General features: G+C 51.1%; 1 protein-coding gene and 1 long non-coding RNA gene across 4 annotated transcripts in view; one reads left to right on the forward strand and one right to left on the reverse strand.

Annotated features, from left to right (window-relative positions):
- Positions 1 to 992: 992 nt before the first annotated feature.
- On the reverse strand, positions 993 to 7,300 carry LOC140711694 (uncharacterized). The gene is made up of 3 exons (XR_012092979.1): positions 7,032 to 7,300; positions 3,238 to 3,340; positions 993 to 1,206 (listed from the first exon to the last, which is right to left on the reverse strand). It is a non-coding gene; the product is annotated as an uncharacterized lncRNA (long non-coding RNA).
- Positions 7,301 to 7,382: 82 nt separating this feature from the next.
- PKNOX2 (PBX/knotted 1 homeobox 2) overlaps positions 7,383 to 22,627 on the forward strand; it is a 269,332-nt gene continuing 254,087 nt past the window's right edge. For all 3 annotated transcript variants that reach the window (XM_008021384.3, XM_073022095.1, XM_008021385.3), the window contains exon 1: positions 7,383 to 7,466. The gene's annotated coding sequence lies outside the window, so the exon portion shown is untranslated. The remainder of the gene's footprint in view (positions 7,467 to 22,627) is intronic.

Raw genomic sequence — 22,627 nt, forward strand, 5'->3', positions numbered from 1 at the left:
TGTGGACATTACCACTGGGTATCGTGAAAGTAGCCAATGGGAATAAAGGTAGAAAGGGATGTACCAAGTCTGTCAAAAGGACCACGCAGGCAAGCAGTGACACAACATATACCCAGAGTCTCCGAAGGTGGGTGAGGCTGGAAGACAAACCCTGATTTGTGTTGAGAATCCAAGTGGATTCTTACTTGACTATTAAATTGGGAGAGATTGGAACTTCACCCTTTCCACGTCCCTCCTACTAGGCCTCAGTTTCTCTGCTGTAAAATATGGGTGTGATCTGAAGGCAGAATTAGGCTGTTCCACATCTCTCATGGCCCCCGAAAACCTTTAAGATTTCTGTGAGTTCAGGGATTGTGATTTACTCATCTTCATAGCCCAATGCCTTCTATGTGCCTGGACAGCCTAGATGCTGAATGGGAACCAATGAGCTGGTAAGTTTCTTAGAGGCTATCAGTGTATGCGTGCTGAATGAGTGACTCAGTGAATAAAGGAATGGATGAGGGGGGCAAGGGAGTGAAAGTTTATGCTTTATGAAGGAGCAATTCAGAATGGTGGTTTGGAGTGTGGGTTCTGATGGCAGCCTCATGTCTGAGTTCATGCCTGGCGATAAGTTCCTTCACTTACCTAAGCCTTAGAGGGTGCTGTGGAGACCTGATAAACAATGCATGTTCGGCACTCAGCATGGAGTCTGGCACCCAGCAAATAAGCAATACATATAAGCTATTATTATTGCTGTTGTTTTGTTTTGTTCTTCCTTGCTAAGTAAACCGTGGTCCCTATGTGAGGTAAGCTGGCGGTTTCTTGTTCCCTCATTCAGTCACTCTTCTTCACTGTCCCCTTCTAATGCAATAAGACAGGACCACCTTCTGCAGGACATGTGGCCTTCACCCCTTCCCAGGGTTGTTGGTTGCTCCTCTGAGCCCTGCAGTCTGGCTGCCATGGGACCTGGCTGCCAGAATGAAGTTGGGAGCCCAGCCATGCAAAATCCTCAGCTCAGGAGGGCTTAGAGTTTGGATGCAGCATCAAAGGCAGCAAATGCTGATAGGGTTCCTTCCTGGGGACAGGGCAGAGAGGGTCCACTGGGTGAGCAGAAGGATGCAGATGGTTCTGTGTGAGGCGGTGGTGATGCGAGTGGTGAGAATGGAGATGGGGCTGAAGGAGAGTATGATGGCAGCAGGAGTGACAGTTGTGATGGCTAGGAGGGTGCTGAAAAGGAGACAGGAGACAAGGGGCTCAGGGATGGATCCTTCAGTCCAAATGGGAGAGGTGGTTTTTGTTTGGTGAGAATAACACTTTCAAAACTCTATGTAACCCTGGGCAGGGGTTGGGGGTGGGGAGTTCTTAGCCACCTCTGCAGTCTGACGGAGGCCCTGAATAACCTAATGATCTCCTTTCATGCTGGTCCTCTGTGGGGTCGGCAGAAGCAGAAGAGATGGAGGAGCTGGAGAGCTGGAGTGATACATGATAAATAATAAAGGTTTCAGCATCCAAACATAGCTTCTACCAGAACAAAAACGAAGCCTGGAAGGGAGACTTCAATAAATGGAATGCAAGTCACATAGTAATTTTAAATTTGCTAGTGGCCATACTGAAAAAGCAAAAGAAACAGGTGAAGATATTTTTAATGGCCTGTTATATTTTTATTTAACTCCATGTATCCAAAATATTACTATTTTAATATGTAACACATATAAAATAATTCTTAATGAAATGTTTCACATTCTTTTTTATAGATGAAATTTTCTAAATTTATTACACACACAGCACATCACAGTTAGGTCTCGCCACCTTTCAAGCACTCAGGGCCTGCATGTGGCTAGTGGCTGCTGTAGTGGACAGCACAGGTTTAAATCCTTCTTTCTCAAATGTTTTGGCCAAACTTTTGGGATGGCATTTCCCAGAAATGACTCTTTTTGGAAATCGTCATAACATTCTCTCTTGTCTTCCTAAATATAGTAGAAATATTCTCTCTTCCAATCTCTCTCTTTCTCAGTTCTTTCAAGCTGGCTGTGATCCTTCCCACCCCTTACTAGAACCTAGAAAGAACTTTGAAATTACTCAGAAATCTTCTTTTTCCTTTCCTGCCACCCACAGATCCTCTTATCTGGAGCTAAGGCCGGGACAGCTCCCACCTGAGAGCTGGTATCTGTGTGTGTGTGTCTGTGTGTGTGTGTGTGCGTGTGTGTCTGTGTGTGTGTGCGCGTGTGTGTGTCTGTGTGCGTGTGTGTGCGTGCGTGTGTGTGTCTGTGTGTGTGTGTCTGTGTGTGTGTGTGCGCGCGTGTGTGTGTGCGTGTGTGTGTGTGTCTGTGTGTGTGTGGACTTGGGGTGGGTTGGGGAGATGCTTGGGATAAGTAAGGGATGGGGAGGAGACAGTGCTTGAAGAAACTTCCCCAAAGTGCATCAGTACCATAAAGAAGATGGGTTTTTAAAAAGCTTTGGGGATTATATTGCTCCTATATTAGAGGAGCTGGTTAAAGGCATGACCCAATTAATTGCCTATCGTGTGCCCAAAGGACAGGCTGCTGCTTCCCCCTGCTTCAGAGGGTGGGAGTGGGATGAGGGAGCCGAGAGGCTTTCCCAGGGCCAAAATAAATAAATAAATAAATAAATAAATAAATAAATAAATAAAAATTCTGAGACGTGCGAGGGGCCTGGACATCCCAGCTTCCAGCTCAGAGCAAAATCCTGGACCCCCACTCCCTTATGGAGGATTTCTAGCATCTGAGTTTTTATACCTCTCAGGTCCCTCCTGTCTGCCCACCCCTTTCTCCAAAGGATGTGCCCTTCCTGCATTATTTCATCAGGAGCAGAGCCTTCTTCACTTGGCCTTGGCTTCCCCCCTCCCTGCCACAGCCCCACCTGGATCCAGGGTCAGGAAGGAGGCCTTAGGTAGAGAGAAGCGTCCCCCTGCCCTCATTTCCTTGCTGCCATTTTCCATGTTGCAGCCCTCAGGGCCTGTGGCAATCTTCTCCATAAACAGTATCTCCCTTCCTCAGGCCAATTAAATCAGCACTATAATAAAGGCAAAGGCAAAAGCAAATGCAAAGCACTGGGCAGCCCTGGGTAAAGGGCTATTAAACCTAATGCTGCCATTCATTTATGGAAGAGCCTCCCATGTGCCAGGGACTGTGCTAAGCTCGTTACATTTGTGATTTTATTTAATCCCCATGGTCTCATGAGTTGGATTCTATTATCATCCTCATTTCACAAACACAGAAACTGAGACTTGGCACTCGCCGGTAACGTCCCAGATAGCTGGCCATTTCATTAAAGGGTGGAGAGCTGAGCCAGGGCCTGGTGATTCCAGAGCTGGTGTTCTCTTTTAGCGGATCCAAGGATCCTTTGAAGAGAGGTGATGTATCTGTGACAGCTTAAAAGCAGACAGGATTCAGAAGATAGGAAAAGGGGGAATGAAAACCCAGGGCTGAAGGAAGAGCGTGAGCAAGTACAGGAAGGGTCCAGAATCCGGAATGTGTTCTGGGGCCCATGAGCTGGAGCAGGAGTGCTGGGTAGAACGGAAGTTCCCAGACCTCACAACTGCAGTGGCTTTTAAAATACGGGCTCCAAAACCTTTCTCCAGACTGATTTCTGTAGGGGTAGAACCCGGAACCCTGAATTATAAAGAAGTTCCCCGGGGGGGTTGGGGTGGGGGTTCTGATGCAGCAGGAAGCACTGGAAATCACTAGAAGGTAGAGTTGGAGAGGTGTTAGCAGGAATGCAGGAGATTAGCCTGAAAGTGAATGAGGGCCAGATGAGGAGGATGAACTTGAAGGCCATGCTAAGGAGTGTGGCGTTCAAGGTTCTTCTTTTTATTATAAGGCCCAGTAACTTTTCAGGTGAAATCCTGTAAGCAATGGAAAGCTACTGATGATTTTCAGGGGAAACCAAGGTGTGATCCAACCTCTGTTTTAGGAAGAACATCCTTGTGCAAGTGTACAGGAGGGATTGGAGATACTGGAGGCATTTAGACCATTTAGAAAACAATCAAAATATTCCAGGTGGCTGGTGACAAGTCTGTCAACTAGGACTGGAACAATGATGGAGAAATACGTTTCATTCTGTTCAATCCAACAAGCATTTCTTTAATACGTTTTCTGGATTGTGCACCGGACCAGGTTTTAGGGATCCTAAGATGAAATCAGATATTGTCCCCATCTTCAGGGAACTCGCAATCTATCAATATTCATTAAAAATAATTAAGTTGACAGTGAAGGGAACTGGTAGTTGGGTGGTATAATGAACTAAATTGTGCCCACCACCCAAATTAATATGTTGACATCCTAACCCCCAAGGGTGACTGTATATAAAGACAGGGCCTTTAGGGAGGTTAAGCGAGGTCATAAGGGTAGGCCGCAATCCAACAGGACTGTCCTTATAAGATGAGGGAGAGACCACCAGAGCTGTCTCTCTACCCGTGTACACAGAGAAGAGGCCACGCGAGGGCACAGTGAGAAGGTGCCATCCACAAGCCAGAAGGAGAGGACTCTCCAGAAACAACTCTGCTGGCACCTTGATCTTGACCTTCCAGCCTCCACAACTGTAAGAAAATCAACGTCTCTTGTTGAATCCATCCAGTGTGTGGCATTTTGTTATGGCAGCTTGAGCAAACCAATACAGCCAGGTCTTAAATTTTTATTCATAGTGTGACATTGGCAGAATTCAGTTGGGCCGTTGATCACCCACATTGGAAGCTTGGAGGAGACAGCATGGGCTGGTGTGGGCTGCTGATACCACAGATAAAGTGCGGGTAGAGTGAGAAGAGGGCCCAGAACCAAACAGGAACTCCAACATTTAGGAGTGATAACTAGGATTTGTAGAAACTTCTATTTGTTTATAATGTCAGTGTGTTGACAGTTCATACAATACAACATGTACGTTCATCTCCATTCTCTTCTTCATGCTCAGAGGGATGATGGGGAAGAAATTGTAGAGTATCTGTAGTGAATTCTTAATTTCTACTCTATCTCTTCTCTACTCATTGACAGAGCCAGAACTGAGATGTGGAACTCAAGGAATTTGACATATTGACAACTCATTTGTTCATTAATTATTTACTAGCTTGTGTCTTCTGTTGATTCCTGTATTATCGCTACTTAATGTTTTACATATTGGTGCTTTGTCTTCTTCAACAAATGAACGCTTCTTGAGGACAGGAGCCATAACCGGAGCCTCTTTGCTTCTGCTCTTTATTCTTAGTGCTAGCACACAGCAGAGCTTCTGGTGGGTGCAGGGAAAATATTTGCCTTCAGTGATTATAAAAATGATGGTTATAATCATTTTTTAAGCTCTTGCAAATGACAAAAATAGTCAAAGCAAGATATATTTACTTAAAACTACGATGTGCAGTTTAAAGCACCAAAAAGGTATTAGTGAAAATCATAGTATTTAAAGACTCCAAAAATTAATAGCTCATGGCAATGGATCTCCCATATCAGGAAAGTGTTGGGCATTGAACTAGATTTCAGTAAACAAGGGGTGTGACAGGTGTAAATCAGTGATGCAAGGCTGTTGCCTGCGGTCCTATTTATGGCTCACTGACACCTCTCCGATGGAGTGAATTCAGCCTGATTTTCCCCTCTGACTCGGCAGGCTGTAGCAACTCACTGGGAGCCATGGGAAAGAGAGAAACCCCTCCCTCCAGAGGTCCTGGGCAGAGACAAATGGATCTCCCCTCCCCCTCCCTTATCTGAAGAGGGCTTCCCTCTGAGAGTTTATGGCAGCCTGACCTCCAGCCTCTGGGTTGGAGAATCTGGCCGCTTCTGTACCACATAAAAAGGGCAAGTGCATTCATTATTATTATATTATTATACAATGTATAATATATAATAGCGATTATGCTGTCAGCAGCCAGAGACTCTGATCAGATCAGAGGCTAGGGTGACATAAATCCACCTAGTGAAGTTTTTGGAGGTTCTGTGTGAAGGTGAGAGGATTCTACTTGGTCTATAATGGGGGCTACCACTGAAGAGTTTCTCCCACAAGCAGCGGTGGAGGGTGGATTTGGGGGTACTGGGAGGATCTGGACAAACAGTAGTGTGTGTGTCTGGGATGTGATGTAAGCAGGATCTCAACTGCCTCCCCTGAGCCAGGCAACGCTAACAGCTCTCATCCTTGCCCATGACGGAGGCAGGTGAGCAGCGACCCAGAGGCCTGAGAAGAGCTCAGGGTCAGCCTTCGACTTCTTGAGTCAGATTCTTTACTGAAAACCCGGTGGCTGGGTTTCACTTTCTGCTTTCCCGCTTATGTCGGTGTCTTTGTCTGGGCTTCATCCAGGCCCCCTGCCTGGCCTGGGGTCAGAGGATCAATGGCTGCCTGACTGGCTGAAAGGGCTCCTCTATGGGGAGCAAGAAACAAACTTCCAGAGGCAGAAGGGGTCCTCTTGTCCCTTTATGCGGAGGGCCATGTGCTAAGTTGTGGAAGCAAGCATGCGTGCTCTGGTGTGTGGCTCTTAGTAGGACTGTGATCTCTGTTGAGTGAACGGAGGCACTTGTGGGTCTACACATGCCTGCTTTTGTCTTCCACTGTAGACAGCACATAACCAGCTGATTTCCGCCCTGATGTAGATGAAACCACCCCAGCAGGCCCAGGCTGAAACAGCCCAGCTGGTCTCTCCCTTTATATGACTGCACCTCAGCCCCCAGAACTCTGGGAACTCACTGAGTTTCTTGAGGACTTTTTATTAGAATGAAAATAGCAGTGGCTTAGAACAGGCTTGCCTGACATTTGCAAAGAAGGCTATACTGACAAAGCCTGTCCACTCTTTCCTCTCTCCCTCCGCCCCGCCTTGAACCGGACATCCTGGGAAGCCCCCAGCAGAAAAAGCTCTTGAGACCAGGAATAACTAACCAGACTGTCATCTGAACACCTTTTCTGGGGCCAGGGTAATGAGAATTATTCAAATGCAATCATAAAAATGAGGCCAGCCAGGCAGGAAGGGGGGGAGGGGAGTGCTGGTGGAAGGAAGGATTTCTTGCCCGTTTTAAGTTTCATCATTTCTGGGGAGTTCTCTTGGGGTCCACAGAAAATCTCACCTCATCTCAGTCCCCTCAGCACCGGTGATATCTTGGAACTCGGCCCCGGTTGTTCGCTAAGGGGGACTTGGCTTGGGGGAGGGAGGGTGCTCCTGAGTTCCTGGGGGTCCACCGTGCTCCCCATCCGAGGCTCCTCGCGAGTGAAGCCGCTTCTCCAGGCCGCCCGCCTCCCCGCCTCAGGAGCAGGCCCGCGCCCGCCGCCCGAGAGCCTCCAGTAGAGGGAGACACTCCAGCGGCTCCTCCGACTTGGCAGCGGCCGGGCCGGGAGTGGGTGGGGGTGATGGGGGGTGGGGAGAAAGGGGGAGTGGGGAGAGGGGAGGTGTGTGAAGGGGGGGTTCGGGGGGCGGGTCCCTGTGCCGCTGACGTCCCGAGCAGTGCTGGGAAGTATAGGCTGTGTTGTCACGCCGGTGTCAGTCTGATGAAGATTGGCATCAGGTAAGCTGTCATTCATTTCCATGTCAGAGACGCTTTTGCAGGCGGCGGCGGCGGCGCGGCGGCGGCTGCTGCTGCGGGCGGCTGCCTCAGAGCGCGTGTGTTTTATTCCAGTCCCCAAGCCAGAGTATTATTCATTGCGACAGGGCAAGGAGGAGAGAGGGAGAGAGGGAGGCAGCAGGGAGGAGAGAGAGGGAGGCAGCAGGGAGGAGGGAGGCAGGGAGCAGCGAGGGACGGCGGGAGCGTACAGAGAGAAGCTGGGGAAGCGCCGGGAGAGCGCGGAGCGGAGCAGCGCGAGGGGCGGCGAGGCCAGGCACGGAGGCTGCGAGAGCCCCGCGGGCCGCTCGCTTCCCTGCCCGGCCAGCGCGCAGACCCGCTGCCGCCGCCGCCTCGCCGCGCTTGGGCCCGTGGCCGGCCGCGCATTGTCCGCGGGTGCAAGGAGCCTGGCTGCGGACTCGGATCGCCGCGGGCCCAACCCCGTAGCTGGCGGGCGGGGAGCTGTGCGCCGGGAGCGCCAGGGGACCCCAGAATAGGAACAGGCACGCCGGCCGGAGACCGGGTGCCGGAGGCTCCCGGCTGGGCGCTCCGCGGGGCAAGGCTGGGAACCGCGGGCAGGCTCCAGGTTCTCTTTCTCCCGGCTTCGGGCGTCCTTGGGGCCGGCGCTTACTCGGCGCCACCAGCCTGGAGCTGCTTTCCAGCGTCTGGAAGCGGGAGCGGTCCCAGGCTGGGGCCGGGTGACCGGAGGAGTGGAGGAGCCGCGGCCGCGGCCGGCCGGGCCTGGGGAGGCAGGGCGAATGGGGGTTTGCGGGCGGATCGGTGCAGACAGGGGAACACCGGCGGGGTCCGGGAAGCCAGGATCTGAGGGACTACGCGCAGGGACCCTCACCCAGGGAGGAGCGAGAATGTGTAGGGTCACCGGCTTTCCGTGATTGTTGGGGATCTTTGGTGAGGCGGGCGTAGGGGCCCGCACGAGGCTTGGGAATCGGGAGCCCTTCTGGCTCGAGAACTACGGGATGAGTTCGTAAAAGAGGGGACGGAAAGCGCTCGGGAGCGGAGAGCTGAGGGGGATGGGGCAGGGTCCCGAATCTGCCGCGCAAAGTTTGCATTTCTTTCGGGTTAGGTGACGGGGCTTTCCTGGCTCCCGATCCCCAGGAAGAAACGAGCGAAATGGGCCGCCCTTTTCCGGGGCTCTTCACCGGGGAGCCGGGGGTTTCCGCGCGGTGGGTAGACTCTGGTTGGGAACTGAGGGGTAGAGGCTTTGTGGATCGGCCCTGAATTAGGGCTGGGTTTTAGGACTAGGCTAGAGTTTGGTTTATAGGATCCAGACTGTTTACGGAATCGGGATTGAAGGGCCGGCCAGAGCAGAGTGCTGGAGGTCGGAGTTGGGGGCTGGAGAAACGGGTGGCGTTTTTAGGATCCAGTAACAGGATCATAGCTTTTTCTTGTGGTCGAGGCTATTGGAATTTGGGGAGGGTCGCACGCGGGTGTCCTGGACCTCTGCGTGTGAAAAAGTGTTTAGGTAAGCGACGAAAGTAGTTGATCTGAGCCATGGCGGGCGAGCCCCGAATTTTTGCTGCTTCCCCCCGAAAGTGTTTCTTTAGGAGGAGAGGACTTGGGCCACGCAGGACCCGGTCCTAGGAGAGCGATTCCGGGAAGCGGACAGATCGAAGAGACCTTCTGGGCCAAGCGGCAGGGCAGCCTCGCCGGGCTGGAAGTGGATCGGAGGACCCGACCCAGGCGGCTCGGAGTGCTCCAGGAGCCACTTGGGTCTGCTGGGGCAGCGCGGCGGGGCGGGAACGGTGGCCCCCAGGGGCCGCGGCCTGCGATAAAGGCGGGGAGGAGCGGGGGGCAGCGCTAGCAGCGAGGTGCCGCAGTGGGCCGGGAGTCTGGGCTGTGGCCCAGGGTAGGACTGGTTCGAACTCCAGTGCCCTGATTGGAGCCGCTTCCTGTGCTTACCCCCGCCGGGCTGAGAAGCCCACAAACCCGGCCTTTGGTGCGCCCGGGGGAGAAGGAAGCTTGGGGTGCCCTACTGTCATCTCTCCTGTCCTGAGACTTCAGGATATTGGCTTTTCGGGTCTCAAATGCTCTATAACTGGTGGAAGCCAAAAGCTTCGCATTTTAGGCAGATTAGACGATCCTCCCCGCCCCAGATCTGAGAATGATGGTGTTCAAACATAACACGGTCTATTACCCAAAGCCCCTGCCCCTGCCCTCCTGCTCTCTCTGCCGTTCTGGCCTTCTGAGGCCCCAGGACCTTGGTGGAATCGAGGAGGGAGGGTCCCGTTTCTGGTCTCATAGTCTTCCACTCCGGCTGCATCCCCATAGCTTGGGCCTAGCTCTGGGGTGTGGGGTGGGAAGGGGTCCCGACCAGGGAGGTAGGTTATTCTCTGGGCATCTAGAGAAAGAGTGTGTGTCGGGGGTGGGGGCGGGGGGAGGAGGGTATTGAGGGGAGGAAGATTTGAGATTTCCTCCTTTTAATATTAAATCCACCTTCCCAGCCCCCTGCACCCTTGGCAGGGAGAGCCAGACAGCCCTTACAGGACACGGAAGACGCACGACCCACGACCCACGAGTGGCCTCGGCGGCCCGGGGCGCGGCGACTGCCGCCGCGGAGCTCCAAGGCTGTTGTTTTGCAGGCTTGGAATTCGTGAGAGCTCTCTCCCGCTGAGAGCCCGAGGCGGGAGGGAGCCGTGACCCCACGGAGACTCCCTGGTCACCGCCTCCCCTTTGTGAGCGGGAAAGGCATGAAAGCCAAGAGAAAGAGAGGCTGCTCAGAATGAGGGGCAGGGGGTTACTGGAGGGAGATGGGCCCGACCACCGCTCACAGTAAAATGCCTCGTGCGAATTGCACTGAAGTATACCCAACTTGAGACTGGCTGTTTTATGATCCTCTCTAGGAGTTTACAGCTCTCTGCTTTAAAGTCTATAGATTGCTTTAAGTTAATGAAAGTGCTGCTTTCAAAAGGGGCTTTTATTGTGTGGCAGTGGCAAATCCAGTACCTCCCCTTTACTCTTCCAAAATGGGTCTGTTTAAAAAGAGGGAGCTTGCTGGAGTTCCCACATGGACACAGCTTGGGGGAGGTTGCCATGTGACAATGGAATTAATAAAAGTTAATGTCCAAGTGATTCTGAAAGACGAGTTTGCTTCTTTTCCAGTCCGGTTTCATTTGTTCATTTTTGTGTTGCCTTTGGGCTGTCACTGAGTCTGCCTTTAAATGTTGCTTGGTGCCTCCTCAGCAGCCTCTCCCAGCATTGCTTTAGGTAGGCCTGACCCTGTTCAATTAAACCCAAACTGGATTTCAGGATTTCAGCCCAGCTGCCAATTCCAACTGCAACTAAAATATTTACTCGGGGCTGGAGGAGGGGCTCGCCTCGCGTTTAGTAAGATAAACGTGTTTAAATGGCTGGGAACCTTGAGAAAGAACAAGGCAGGCTGGTTTTCAGTGCTTTTTGCTTTTTCAATCTGTTTGGCACAAAAGGTGAGATGACAAGGTTTTTGACTAGGTCCTAACACAGAAACTGCAGTGGGCTCAGGCTGTGGCTTTGACCGCATGTCATAACCATTTAAACTGTGGTTAGTTGTTCAAAGCTCAAAGCTTCTCCAAGCTGGGTTTCATTAACTCTACACCAGTTGCCTGGAAGTTCAGTAGCAATAAATTGTATAAACACATTTGAAGTAAGTTAGTGATGAAATAAGGAGAATTACTGTCTTGTGAGTGGAGAATCCTGAATTCATGGAGTTCTAACTTAACTGGAAACATACCTCCTCTCCCTTGGCCTTGAAGTTTATGGGTGCACCAGAGTGTGTGTTAAATTTCTTTCTGCCATGTCCATCTTCAACCTGGGCTGTAACTCATTAGAGACCAAGGCATGCCTAGAAAGCAAAACGGCTGGATTTTAAAGGGGTCTCTATTAGCCTGGTTTAGGAACCAAACCAGACGGATCGACCTGACTTCCTTACCTTCCGCGAATCCAACGTGCGACGTAAACAGCAGCGGAGCAGGACAAAATTAGATGTCTAAATGTTAGAGTCTTAATAATACTGCGTTGTTAGCATATGAATTTGTTTTTATTAAAGAAACAACCAATAAAATTTATAGGCTTCCAACATGTTGCAAGATTTCCTTGCTATTTATTTAGTTCCCCCCTCCCTACTTTCTGAAATTCTATCTCTAATCTCAGACTTTTGTTCCCGATTTATTTAATCTGGAGCACATTTTCTAAATTAGTTTGAGGAGGGTGAGAAAGGCTGTTATGAGTTTTCCTTTTTCCTACGCTGTGTGGCACAAGGACTGTGATGCTGTAAGATATATATAAACGTGTGATGCAATTGCTGGAGGTGACGGCATGTGAAGCCAAGTGTCTGGATCAAACAAAATGCAGATCCGAGTATGGAGAGGGTGAAAACGATGCTGCAGAGGAAAAACTGAGGAAGTTCTAATGGAAAATGAAATCATCATGAACCACGTTAGCCTGAGTCTAGCCAACACACCATGCTTTGTATAAAACACTTCACGTGAGATCTGTGACTTATTGAAGATTGAATTATATTGAGAAGCAGAATTTAGAGGGAGGAGCTCCACCGGCTGGGTTCTATCCAGGCAGCATGGCCAGGATTGTTGCGATGGGGATCTGCTAATTTAATTAAATCTAATACCTGATGGGAAAGGGAGGAAGGAGGGAGGGAAGTGGTGGGCAGATAATCAAGGTTGGCAGGTCGGCATGCTGAGCTAGTGTTTAGGCTGAAATGTAGTGGCCTGGTCTCTTTTCACTCTGTTATTGCCTGGGCTGCATAACTCCGGGGTCATCTAGCTTCTGGGCCTTGGTTTCTTCATCTGTAAAGTAGAATGTATCACACACAGTTCTCACTAGGGTGAGAGGATGGGCTCGATGAAGCACAGGCTGTGCTCTGAGTAAAGAAAATGGGAGACAGAGGCTTCTCAGCAGCAAAGTCTCATTCTTCGGTGTTTTCTTTCCTCGCCTGGCTCCAGGACCTTCCCCACAGCTCTCAGGAGTTCTTAGGCTATGGTAAAGGGGCTGAATTCCTGCCTTGCATTACATCCTAGAATTTGAAAGGCCTGCTGTGATTCCAGAAACCATTTACACTTTACCAAGAGGGGCAATTTTGGCTGAGCTGGGGGATCCAGCCCGCTTCTTCCGAATGGTGTTACCTGGAATAGCTTTCACGCATCAGATGAATGCAGAATCTGACTTATCAAAAATGCAGTCCCTTCTCTTTATTCCACTGGGAAGGCAAGACTTGAGCCCTGACTGGTGTGTGTGACATCTGGTTGGCTGCGGCGGGGGGTGGGTACTGGTCTGGAGCTAGCCATGGCCTGAACCTCTCTTAGCAGTCTCTGCTGGCAGATCAAAGCAGATTCTGGGCCAGAAAGCCCAAGAAGTTACACCCGGCACTTACACAAAACTGTGCGCGCGCTCATAGACTCCTTCTGTTCCGGTGTCTGATTTGTAAAAGCTAGCTCTGATCCTGGAGACGCGGCTCCGGTGGAATGCTTGTCTTTAATTCTCCCTAGTCTGTGGGGATTCCTTGGGGTAATTTTTCCTCCGCATATCCTTCTCAGCCAGTCACGGGCTCCATTTTGATTGGGGGTGGGAGACAGGGCTGGAGGTTGAGGGAGCAACAGTTGGAGGCACAGTCTTTCTAACTGAACTCCAGCTTTTCCTCCCATCCAGAACCCCCAGGAGAGAGGGAAAAGCAAGCCTGGGACAGCTCAGTTCGTCTCATGTGGTCAAGCAGAGCTTGAGAAGAGCTTGCTGCAAACGTGTTGTCTTCAGGGGGATCTGCTGTTTGGCTTGGATGCCTCACTGCAGGCCCGGCCTGCCTGGGTTTCTAATTACAAGAAGGACGTTTCTGCTAAGACCTATCTCACTAAAAACACATCCCTGCGTGTAATAAGAAACCCTAAACCAGGCAGGATATTTTAAAACTGAAGCAACGAAGATTAGATTAAGTCTCCACCAAACAGCTTCGTTCCTGTATTATTTTTGGCTGGAATGTGGAGAAAAGCAGCTGGCCCTGGGGCCCAGAGCAGACTCTGGAGGGTTCGGGTAGGGCTGGGGTGGGTGGCGTAACTGTTAGTTCTCTGCTTAGTAGGAACCTGGCCAATTTGAGTACAGCTCAGTCAAGGCAGTGGGGGTGCCCATTGGGGGAGGGGGAAGGCTGGGGTGGAGGAGGAGCCAGATCCAGATGGGCCAGAAAGCGGCCACAGAAGCAGCAGGTCACAGGGCACTGAGGCTTGTAAATCCTCCACCTCATTAGGATGTAGTCTTTTGTGTTCAACTTACGCCTCTACTCACATCCCCATCCCAAACCTAGTAAACATGGCCTTTGGAGGAACATTAACAGACAGGATACTTTTCTAGGTGGAGAGAGGGAACAAATAGTTGTTGAAGATTCTTGGAAATAGAACCGAGTAATCTGGCATGATGGGCAGGTGTCCTGCCATGCTGGGGAGGGGCAGCATGGCATTCATCCATTCCCTTTGTTCTTCCGTTCAGCAAATATTTATAGGGTGTCTTCTATGTCCCCGGCACAGTCCTAGGCATTGAGGAGACAGCAGCAAAAACAAAGCAAACACATTGCCATAAAGTCTGTCTTCAAGGAGCTTGCTTGCGGTGGGGGCAGTGTTGAGTATGGGCTTTATTTAGCATCAGGCAAAACTTCATTTAGAGCCTAGCCCTGCTCTTACCTATCATATGGATCTAGACAAGTTGCTTAACATCTTCGATCCAGTTACCCCATTTGTAAATTGGGAAGTAAAAGCACATAGCTCGTAGGACCGTTGAGAGGGCATCCGTAAAGTCCTAGCACGGTGTCTGGCACAGAGGAGAGGCTCAATCATGGTTTACTCTCCTCTGTCACGTTATTTTGGAACTGATGATTCAGTTGGAGGATTATCCCTTTCCCTTTCCTTTTGCTTCCCCAGAACCTGGCTTGGGCCCTTTCCCGGGTCACTGGTACCTTCAACCAGCGTTGCACAAATAGCCAGTCAATGCTGTGGCCTGGTGCTGCCCGCTGTGCACAGCCCTGGCAGAGGCTGCAGTAGAAAACGGGTACACAGACCCTGAGGACACTTTGCGGACGAGGGGTGTTTGGGGTTAACGGTAGAGGGGGCACATACAACACACAGACATGAGAGATGATGGACAGAGAGGTGACGTGGAAAAAGCCACCAACCAGGTGTTAACCACAGGAGGCAACAGTGGGGCAGGACGTGGAGTGACCAGGACAGAGTGGAGTCACAGGGCAGACTTCTGGGGGGAAGGGGGTCTCTGCAGAGTGTTAGAGGAGGACTGGCTGAGCCGCTGGCCAGCGGGGAACTGAAACATGAGCCTCCTGGGTCATGGTGCTCTGCGCTGTCCTGGGGACTGCAAAGGAGCAGCCTGGACTAGAAGGAGGAACTCAGCCCCCTCTGCCTATCCCAGGTGGCCAGAAGTGGGCTGTCCCTGCCCCAGGAGCACGAGGTAGGCCTCCTTGTTGGGGTCCAGTTTCCCTTACACACTGAGGGATTTCTGAGCAGGCCTTTCCATGTTGACTTCTCAATGGGTAGAACTTAGACCAGGGAGTTGGTGCATGAGGCAAACAAACTCGCTTTACTCCTTGTTGCAACATGGCTTTCTTACCTAAGATCCCCTTTTTCCCTAAGCAGAGAGAGCAGAGACTCTAAGCCCACATCCAGCCCTCTTCTGTCTCAGGAACAATGAAGCTGATCGATATCAGGGTGATCGGGATGGTGGAGGGAATGGGGTCGGGACTGGTAGTTTAAGGATGGTGGATTCCACTGTGGACTCGGCCACTGACTGATGTGTGACCTTCAACAAGGGACACCTTCTCTGTATGTCAGTGTCCTCACTTATCCAATGAGGAGCTTGAACTTGCTCCCAGAGGTCCCTTTCTACTCAAAGTTCCAGGATTCTGGGTTTCCTCCCAACTGGATTGCTTCGTGGCCAGGCAATCATTAAAACCACCGCCACCGCCACAAATCCAAGCAAAGAATCATGATGACATTCAACAGACTGCAGAGGCTTGGCCTCTGTGGTATAGAGTCTTAAGGGCAGTGTGGGGGCTGGGGATTGGTTCTGACCCTTCTGTTGGCCTGCCTGGGACAAATGGATGTGTCCTAGCAATAGGGGTTGGCTCCATGAGGCAGCAATTTCAGTCTGAAGACTCACTAGCTTCTTCATAAAAAGCAATGTTTACTTTTCTTGTTGAGACAGCGTGGGGCTAGGGGAAGCAATACGGGCTTTGGAGTCAGATTCTGGGTTCTGACCCTGGTTCTACTACAGCTAAGCAGTGTGCACATCACTTAACCTCTCTGAGCCTCCATTTTCTTGGACTTATAGGTAAGGATAGTAATACTACCAAGCATATTTAAGGCTGCTGTGAAAACTCTAGAAGAAAACATCTGTAAGTGATTGGCACATGGCAAGCTCATGGTGAATAAATATTAGTCTTCTCTCCTAATAAAGCTCATTCTCACATGCCCTTGTTTGAGCCTCTTAGCCTTGTGAAGCAGGTAAAATGGGCATTGCATCATTTTATAAGTAAGAGAAACTGGGGCTCAGGGAGTGGCTAAAGTGGCAGGTGCAGGAAGTGGGTGCAGATGTGTCTGTTTGTAGTGATGGAACACATCATTTAGGGTGGCCCCGGCCTATCTTCTGCGATGATGGTTCTTCCTTTAGCCTTCTGGAGACAACACAAGCCACTCCTGAGCTCTACCTATTCCTCTCCCAGGATCTTTCATAAAAGAACCAGCTGAACTCATCTCCTCCGTTACTCAAATCTTTGGCAAATGCTGGAAAGAGCTACTGTTGTGGAAACCAAAATCTAGAAGATCTATTTTTTACTTCCACAAAGCCATCAGTCTCAGGCGGGGCTGGGAGGGCCCCCACTAAGAGGTAGAGGTAGATTTAGGAGCAGGAGGTATCTCATGGCTGTGAGTGGGGGCGGTGGAGCTGCAGTGTTGCCTTGGTCTGCCAGCCCAGGTGTAAGCTGAACCCCTGGGTGGAAAGAATTCCCTCAGGGGCTCATGCCCGTGGTCATCAGCTCACAATCCAGACAGATGTCAAGCCCGACAGACACCAAGGGGAGTTTAGCCTGTTAGTGGTAGCATCTGTCTAATTCCTATTAGGTAAGAGGAGGGCACAGTCTCTCTGGGTTCCAGGGTAGCACAATGGGTCTTTGCTGGAGTAGTGGCAAGTGAGCTCCACCCCAGAGCTTCCCCTCATGGTCCTCAGTCCATAGTGCATTGTTAAGGAATGGACGCTCCTTTGTTCCAAGTCCTGTGCTAGGTCTGAATGTGATGTGACCCCCTCCTTCTGAGGAGCTGTCCTGCCTTCCTCCCAGGAGACCTTCCTCTGTGGAGATTGTCAGTTCTATCTCCAGGTCCAGGGCAGGGAGACAGATGCCCAGAGAGTCAAGTATATGCCCCAGACCCAGGGTCGACAGGTGCTTGTTCTCATTCTCATTTCCTCCCTAGGAATCTACCTGTCAATAGATGTGGCCTGAACCCACTCTTTAATTAGTGCCCATTAGCATACTGTGGGGAACACTCGGTGGCCTCATCCTCTAGGAGCTACATATTTTTGATGAGGAGACCAAACAAAACGCACGTGAAATTGAGAACAAGCTGTGACCTTGACTCATCTCTTAGCTTCTCTGGATTACAGAATCCTCATTTTATACAATAAGCAGGTTACCCTTGACTCTCTTCAAGGCCCCTTTCAAGTCTATTCTTCTACAACTGTATGGGCTGTACATGCGAGGTCCATCAGGCACCATGAGTTTGTAGAAGGTGATAGCACACCAGAGAACACTTAGCCCAGCAGTGGGAAGGCCTGTCTACCTCCAGGCAGGTGAGCGGGTGGGAAGATATATTGCAGAGGTAGCTGGCTTCATTTTTTTGTCTGCAGGGGCTGGGAGAGTGCTTGTTGAGAGGGACCCTGCGGAGTCCCCCAGCTTCCAGGAGGGTCATGGGGACAGAAATCAGGCAGGAGAGCCCGGCAGAGTGGGAACTCAAGACTGCTGCTCCCCTGTGACCCACATGGTGGCGGTGGAAGGAGCTCCTCTCCCTGCCCCTCTCCCACTCTGCCCCCCACCCACCGGCCCTGGGAGGAGAGAACTGGTTTCATAGTAGGGCAGCGGTCCCCTGGGGCCCTCTTGACTTGTGAGACAGATTCTGGAGGAAAGCCAAGGAGCTCGAAATGATTCCTCCAGCCTTCCCTGGAGCCTGTTTCCAAGGAACCTGACTTAGTCTCCAGCACTGGAATAGCATCCCTTGAGAAGACACCTCCATTCATGAGAGCCTCTTAGTGGCAGCAAGATGGAGGACTGCTAACTCCTGCTGACTTCCAGATTGTAGGGGAAGCCCCTTTCCAAGCTGGACATCTGGTCTCCTGGAATACTTTTCAAAGTCATTTCCATTGGGTTTGAGGAGAAGGAAGGAAGGGAGGGAGGAAGGAAGGAAGGAAGGGAGGGAGGAAGGAAGGAAGGAAGGAAGGGAGGAAGGAAGGAAGTGAGGGAGGGAGGGAGGAAGGAGGGAGGGAAAGAAGGAAGGAGGGAGGGAGGAAGGAAGGAAGGAAGGAAGAGGGAAGGAAGGAAGGAAGAAGGAAGGAAGAAGGAAGGAAGGAAGGAAGGAAGGAAGGAAGGAAGGAAGGAAGAAAGGAGAGCTTCAATCCCAGGCAGTCCTCCACAGAGCACCATTGGCTGCTGGCAGGGGTGATGGGAACTTCCCAGCATTTCTGCTGCACAGTGTCCTGGTTCTGGTGGCCCTGGCCTGGCTGTGGTGGAACTGGGCTCTGGGGAGAGAGGCTGCCACAGCTAGCTTGCAAGTAAAGGCAGGAGAAGGATGTTCCCTGAGCTCTGTGATATCTGGGTAGCTGTGCAAGACCTCCAGCATGAAGGCCACAGACCAGTGGAGGCCCCTTTGCTGTGTGGTAGGCTCTGTGCTGGGCCCTGTGCTGGGGGCTGTCACCACTATTTTGCTGAGTCATCAATGTAGACCCAAGAAGAAAAGTGAGGCTCAGAGAAGGTAAGAGAATTTGCCCAAGGTCACCCAGCTATGAGTGAGACAGGCCAGTGTAGAACAAGCAACAGGTATGGGTGTGGGCCTTGATAGAGCCCTCTGCTCACTATGGGACCTTCAGAGCTGGCCTCACCTTCCCCGTCAGTCAGCTGGAGGCAATAACACCTACTGTCAGGGCTGTGGGGAAGATCAAGTGAGTGAATGTATGTGGATGTGTTATGCATGTTGTATAAACATAAATGACAGCGCCTACACAGTGCCTTGCATGTAATATGTGGGGGAGAAAATTGGTTGGCACAGACTATATGTTTCTTATTAGTTTAAAATAGAGTATACACACAAATTCACACGCCTTGTCGTACTCACTCACAGCGTGATGACAACCATGTTTAGGTGATTCAAAGCTGGCAGGGTGGCTTTCCATGACTTCCTTGTGGCTGTGGCAGGCATGAGTTCCCCTGGGATCCCTGAGCACCCGGTAGTTTTGCCAATTCAAGCTCAGAGTCAACCAGCTGGGACTGGGGCCTCCTAAGTGCCTGTGGTTGTTCTCATGTAGGTTTTCCCATCTAATCCAGTGTGGGAGGCTGTCAGGGGCCTGGGGTGAGGTGGAGGTTGGTCTCCACCAGGTCCTGTTGGCTTGAAGCAGGCCTTGGTTCCCTTCTTGCTAGTCACATTCACTAGATAGATTTTTACTGAGTGCCTTCTATGTGTCAGACCCTGCGGAGGCGCTAGGGATATGACCGTGAACTAGACAGATGGGTTCCTGTCGGGAGGGCTCACAGACCATGGGAGAGGAAGACGTTCAAGTTCTGTGGGTAATTAGTTAAACCACAAGAGCCATCCAGAAGTCCAGGAAGCTGTGAGGGCCTCAACAGGGAGCATGACCTACTGTGGGGGTCCGGGGGGTTTTGGAGGGCATCCTGGAGGAAGGGAGCTTCAAGCGAAGGCATGAAGGGAGACTTCCCGTGAACTAGGTAAGAGCAGGCACAGGAACTCTAGTCACCTCGGGCTGGCCTGGCCTGACCTCATGCTGAGTTTTGTCCCTCCTGTGGGGCCCTTCCTGGGGAGAGTGTGGACCAGCCCCTTCTTCCCCAGTGCCTTGTTTTCCATCCCAGCCAAGGGCAGAGCAAGGTGAGAGGAAGACAGTTGGGCACCAGGAGAATGCTGCCAGGGATTCTGCTCTCACCTGAGCTTCCCTGTCGCATCACAGAGCAGGATGCAATTCCCACACCCCCTGTACCCCTCGTCTGCCATCCTATGCACCTTGAGGACGTGGTTTTCAGGGAGCCTTTCGAAAATTCAGGCATCCTTTCCGCATTCTTCCTACAGCCCCAGTTAGGGCCCTGGTGATACCCTAGGGCTTCCTTGCAATGTTCATGTTCACGGTTTACCTAAGTCTGATTTCTGGAAAGCCCTCAGGGGCAGCAGCTGTGATGGAGGGAGAAATGACTCAGCCCATTTTGCTCAGCACCAGCCACAGAGGGACAATGTCTTCTGAGGACTTGGTGCAGTGACCAGGGCTGTGTCTTCCCTTTGGAAACACTGAGGGAAATTTGTGAGTATTTTGCAGTCTTGTAATTTGGAGGGGGGCAGTGAGGAGAGGCAGCAGAGGGAGGCTAGAGAGAGACCGATGGGTTTAAGTGACAAGGGCTGTAAATCCAGTTACATGGATATGAAAAGGAAAGCCAGTGGCCTCCTGCCTAGGGTTCGGGCATCGTCAGAGTTAGCAAAAGGTACCTGCTTTGGGCTCAGGCAGGCAGGGGTTAAAGCCCAGCTTCTGCTGCTTGCTGGCTATGTGATCCTGCGCAACTTCTTAACCTGTCTGAGCCTTAGTTTCTTCCGTTTTGTGAAATGGGAGTAACAATGTCCCTGTGCAGGGGATTCAGTGAGGTAACAGCAAAGATCCTGCTCCAGTCCTGGCCACGGAAGGTGCTCATATGCGTGAGTTCCTTTCCCATCACTTCCTTCTCTCTCCCTACCGTGCTGCACGGGACCCAGGTACCCCTTCAGAGGCAGGAGGCAGGAGGACGTGCGAGCAGGAAGGCTGTGGGCTGTGGGCCTCTCTGGGGAACACAGCTAGAACGGCTGACTAAAGATCCTGAGCTGGCTGGGACAGCAATGTCAGAGCCTGGGGAGGCTTCACAGAAGCAGGGGAGGCAGTGCTCTGGGTGTCCTGGAAGAACCAGGCAGCACAGGTGGCCTCAAGGAGGGCTGTGAAGCAGAGAATCTTTGTAACTGGGAATAGGAAGGAAGGGAGGGAGAGAGGGAGGAAATGAACATTTGTGAATTGTCTACTGTGTTTTGACATTGAGCGAGGTACATTAATGCTCATATTTTTGATTTTATAAATTTAGAAGCATAGAATCTTCAAGTCAGAACATCTCAGAACGAGAAAGGACACGTGAAACCATCCATCCATCCATCCATCCATTCCAACCATCATATTTTATACATGGAGAAACTGAAGCTCAGAGAGGGACAGTAACTTACCTGAGGTCACACAGGAAATCAGTGGCAGAGGGTTAGAAACTGCCCAGGGAACGTGGTGGCTTACGCCTATAATCCCAGCACTTCGGGAGGCCGAGGTGGGGGATCACCTCAGGTTGGGACCAGCCTGACCAACATGGAGAAATCCCGTCTCTACTAAAAATACAAAATTAGCTGGGCGTGGTGGTGCATGCCTGTAATCCCAGCTACTCGGGAGGCTGAGGCAGGAGAATCACTTGAACCCAGGAGGTGGAGGTTGCAGTGAGCCGAGATCGTGCCACTACACTCCAGCCTGGGCAACAGAGCAAAACTCTGTCTCAAGAAAAAAAGAAAGAAAGAAAGAAGGAAAGAAAGAGAAAGAGAGAAAGGAAGGAAGGAAGAAAAAGAAAGAAAAGAAAGGAAAAGAAAAGAAAGAGAGAAAGAAACTGCCTAGGGCAGGGCAGTTGGGGCAGAGCATAGTCCTTAGAATCAAAGACTGGGCTTAACTACAGAAACACTTGCTATATGACCCAGGAAAACTTGCCTCCTGAGCCTCAGTTCTCTTATCTGTAAGATGGTACAGTGATTCTCAACTCAAGTGGCAGCCAGGACAACGAAAGGAGATAGCCGGTGTAAAGTGCGCGGTGTGGTGTCGGGCTCGGATGGCACAGGTCCTTTGCCTTCAAGCCTTGCCGTCTCCCATGTGTTTCATGGCTCCGGCCATACCTGTAGAAGCAACCAATGAACCCTGTGTTTGTCCCACCGTGTGTCCCCTGGGCTCAATGAACAGAAGGCCTGAGGATGTATTCATTCTTTCATTCACTTATTCCTCAAGTATTTATTAGGTATCCTGAGCATGTGCCCAGCATTATCTTGGTGCCAGGGATAGAAAGGTGAGCAAACTCAGGTGGCTTCTATCCTGATAGGGTTCACAGTTAGATGGTGAACAGAGACGTTACTTTTTAAAAAATCACACGAATAAATGTGAGAATATGAGTGACACACGAGCTTTGAGGAGTAGAGCCTAACACTGTGGGAGCAGTCTTCAACAGGAAGATTTTATCTGGAGAGAGCAGGGCAGGGCCTCCCTGGGGAGTGATGTTTGAGCTGAGCCTGAAGGGAGATAAGGCAAAACTGAGAAAAGATGGAAGGAAAATCGTCTCCCAGGCAGGGGGAACATAGGGTTGAAGGCCCCCGGCAGGGAGGAAGGGCTGTGCCTGCAAGGGCTGACAGGCAGCTGGGGGGCTGCAGCAGAGGGGCAGGTCAGATGTGAGTCACTGAGCTGTGCCTTAGAGGAGCTTGCGAGAGAACCCCTGGAGTCTGACTCTGAAGCAGGGCTGCACCTGCGGGGAGAGGTGGGTAAACTGAGTCTGAGATTCTGACATGGAGACCAGGCCAGCATTTGGCTATAGTCCTGGACAGAGAAACAGATGTTTCCAAGCCTCAGTTTTTCTGCCCCCAAATGAATGTAATGACAATAGAAATTATAAATAGATTGCAGATCCATGATGGAGGGTGGAGGTAAAAATGAACAAATGCAGTAGGTATTTTGCCCTCAGCATATATGTGAATGGCATCAAATTCATTGACGTTAAAACTTAGATGATCTGGGTTTGTAATTGAACAAAAGCCAAAGTCCTCCCCGTGGCTGAA

The sequence above is a fragment of the Chlorocebus sabaeus genome, chromosome 1, assembly GCF_047675955.1.
Source record: "Chlorocebus sabaeus isolate Y175 chromosome 1, mChlSab1.0.hap1, whole genome shotgun sequence".
NCBI classification, from domain to species: domain Eukaryota; kingdom Metazoa; phylum Chordata; class Mammalia; order Primates; family Cercopithecidae; genus Chlorocebus; species Chlorocebus sabaeus.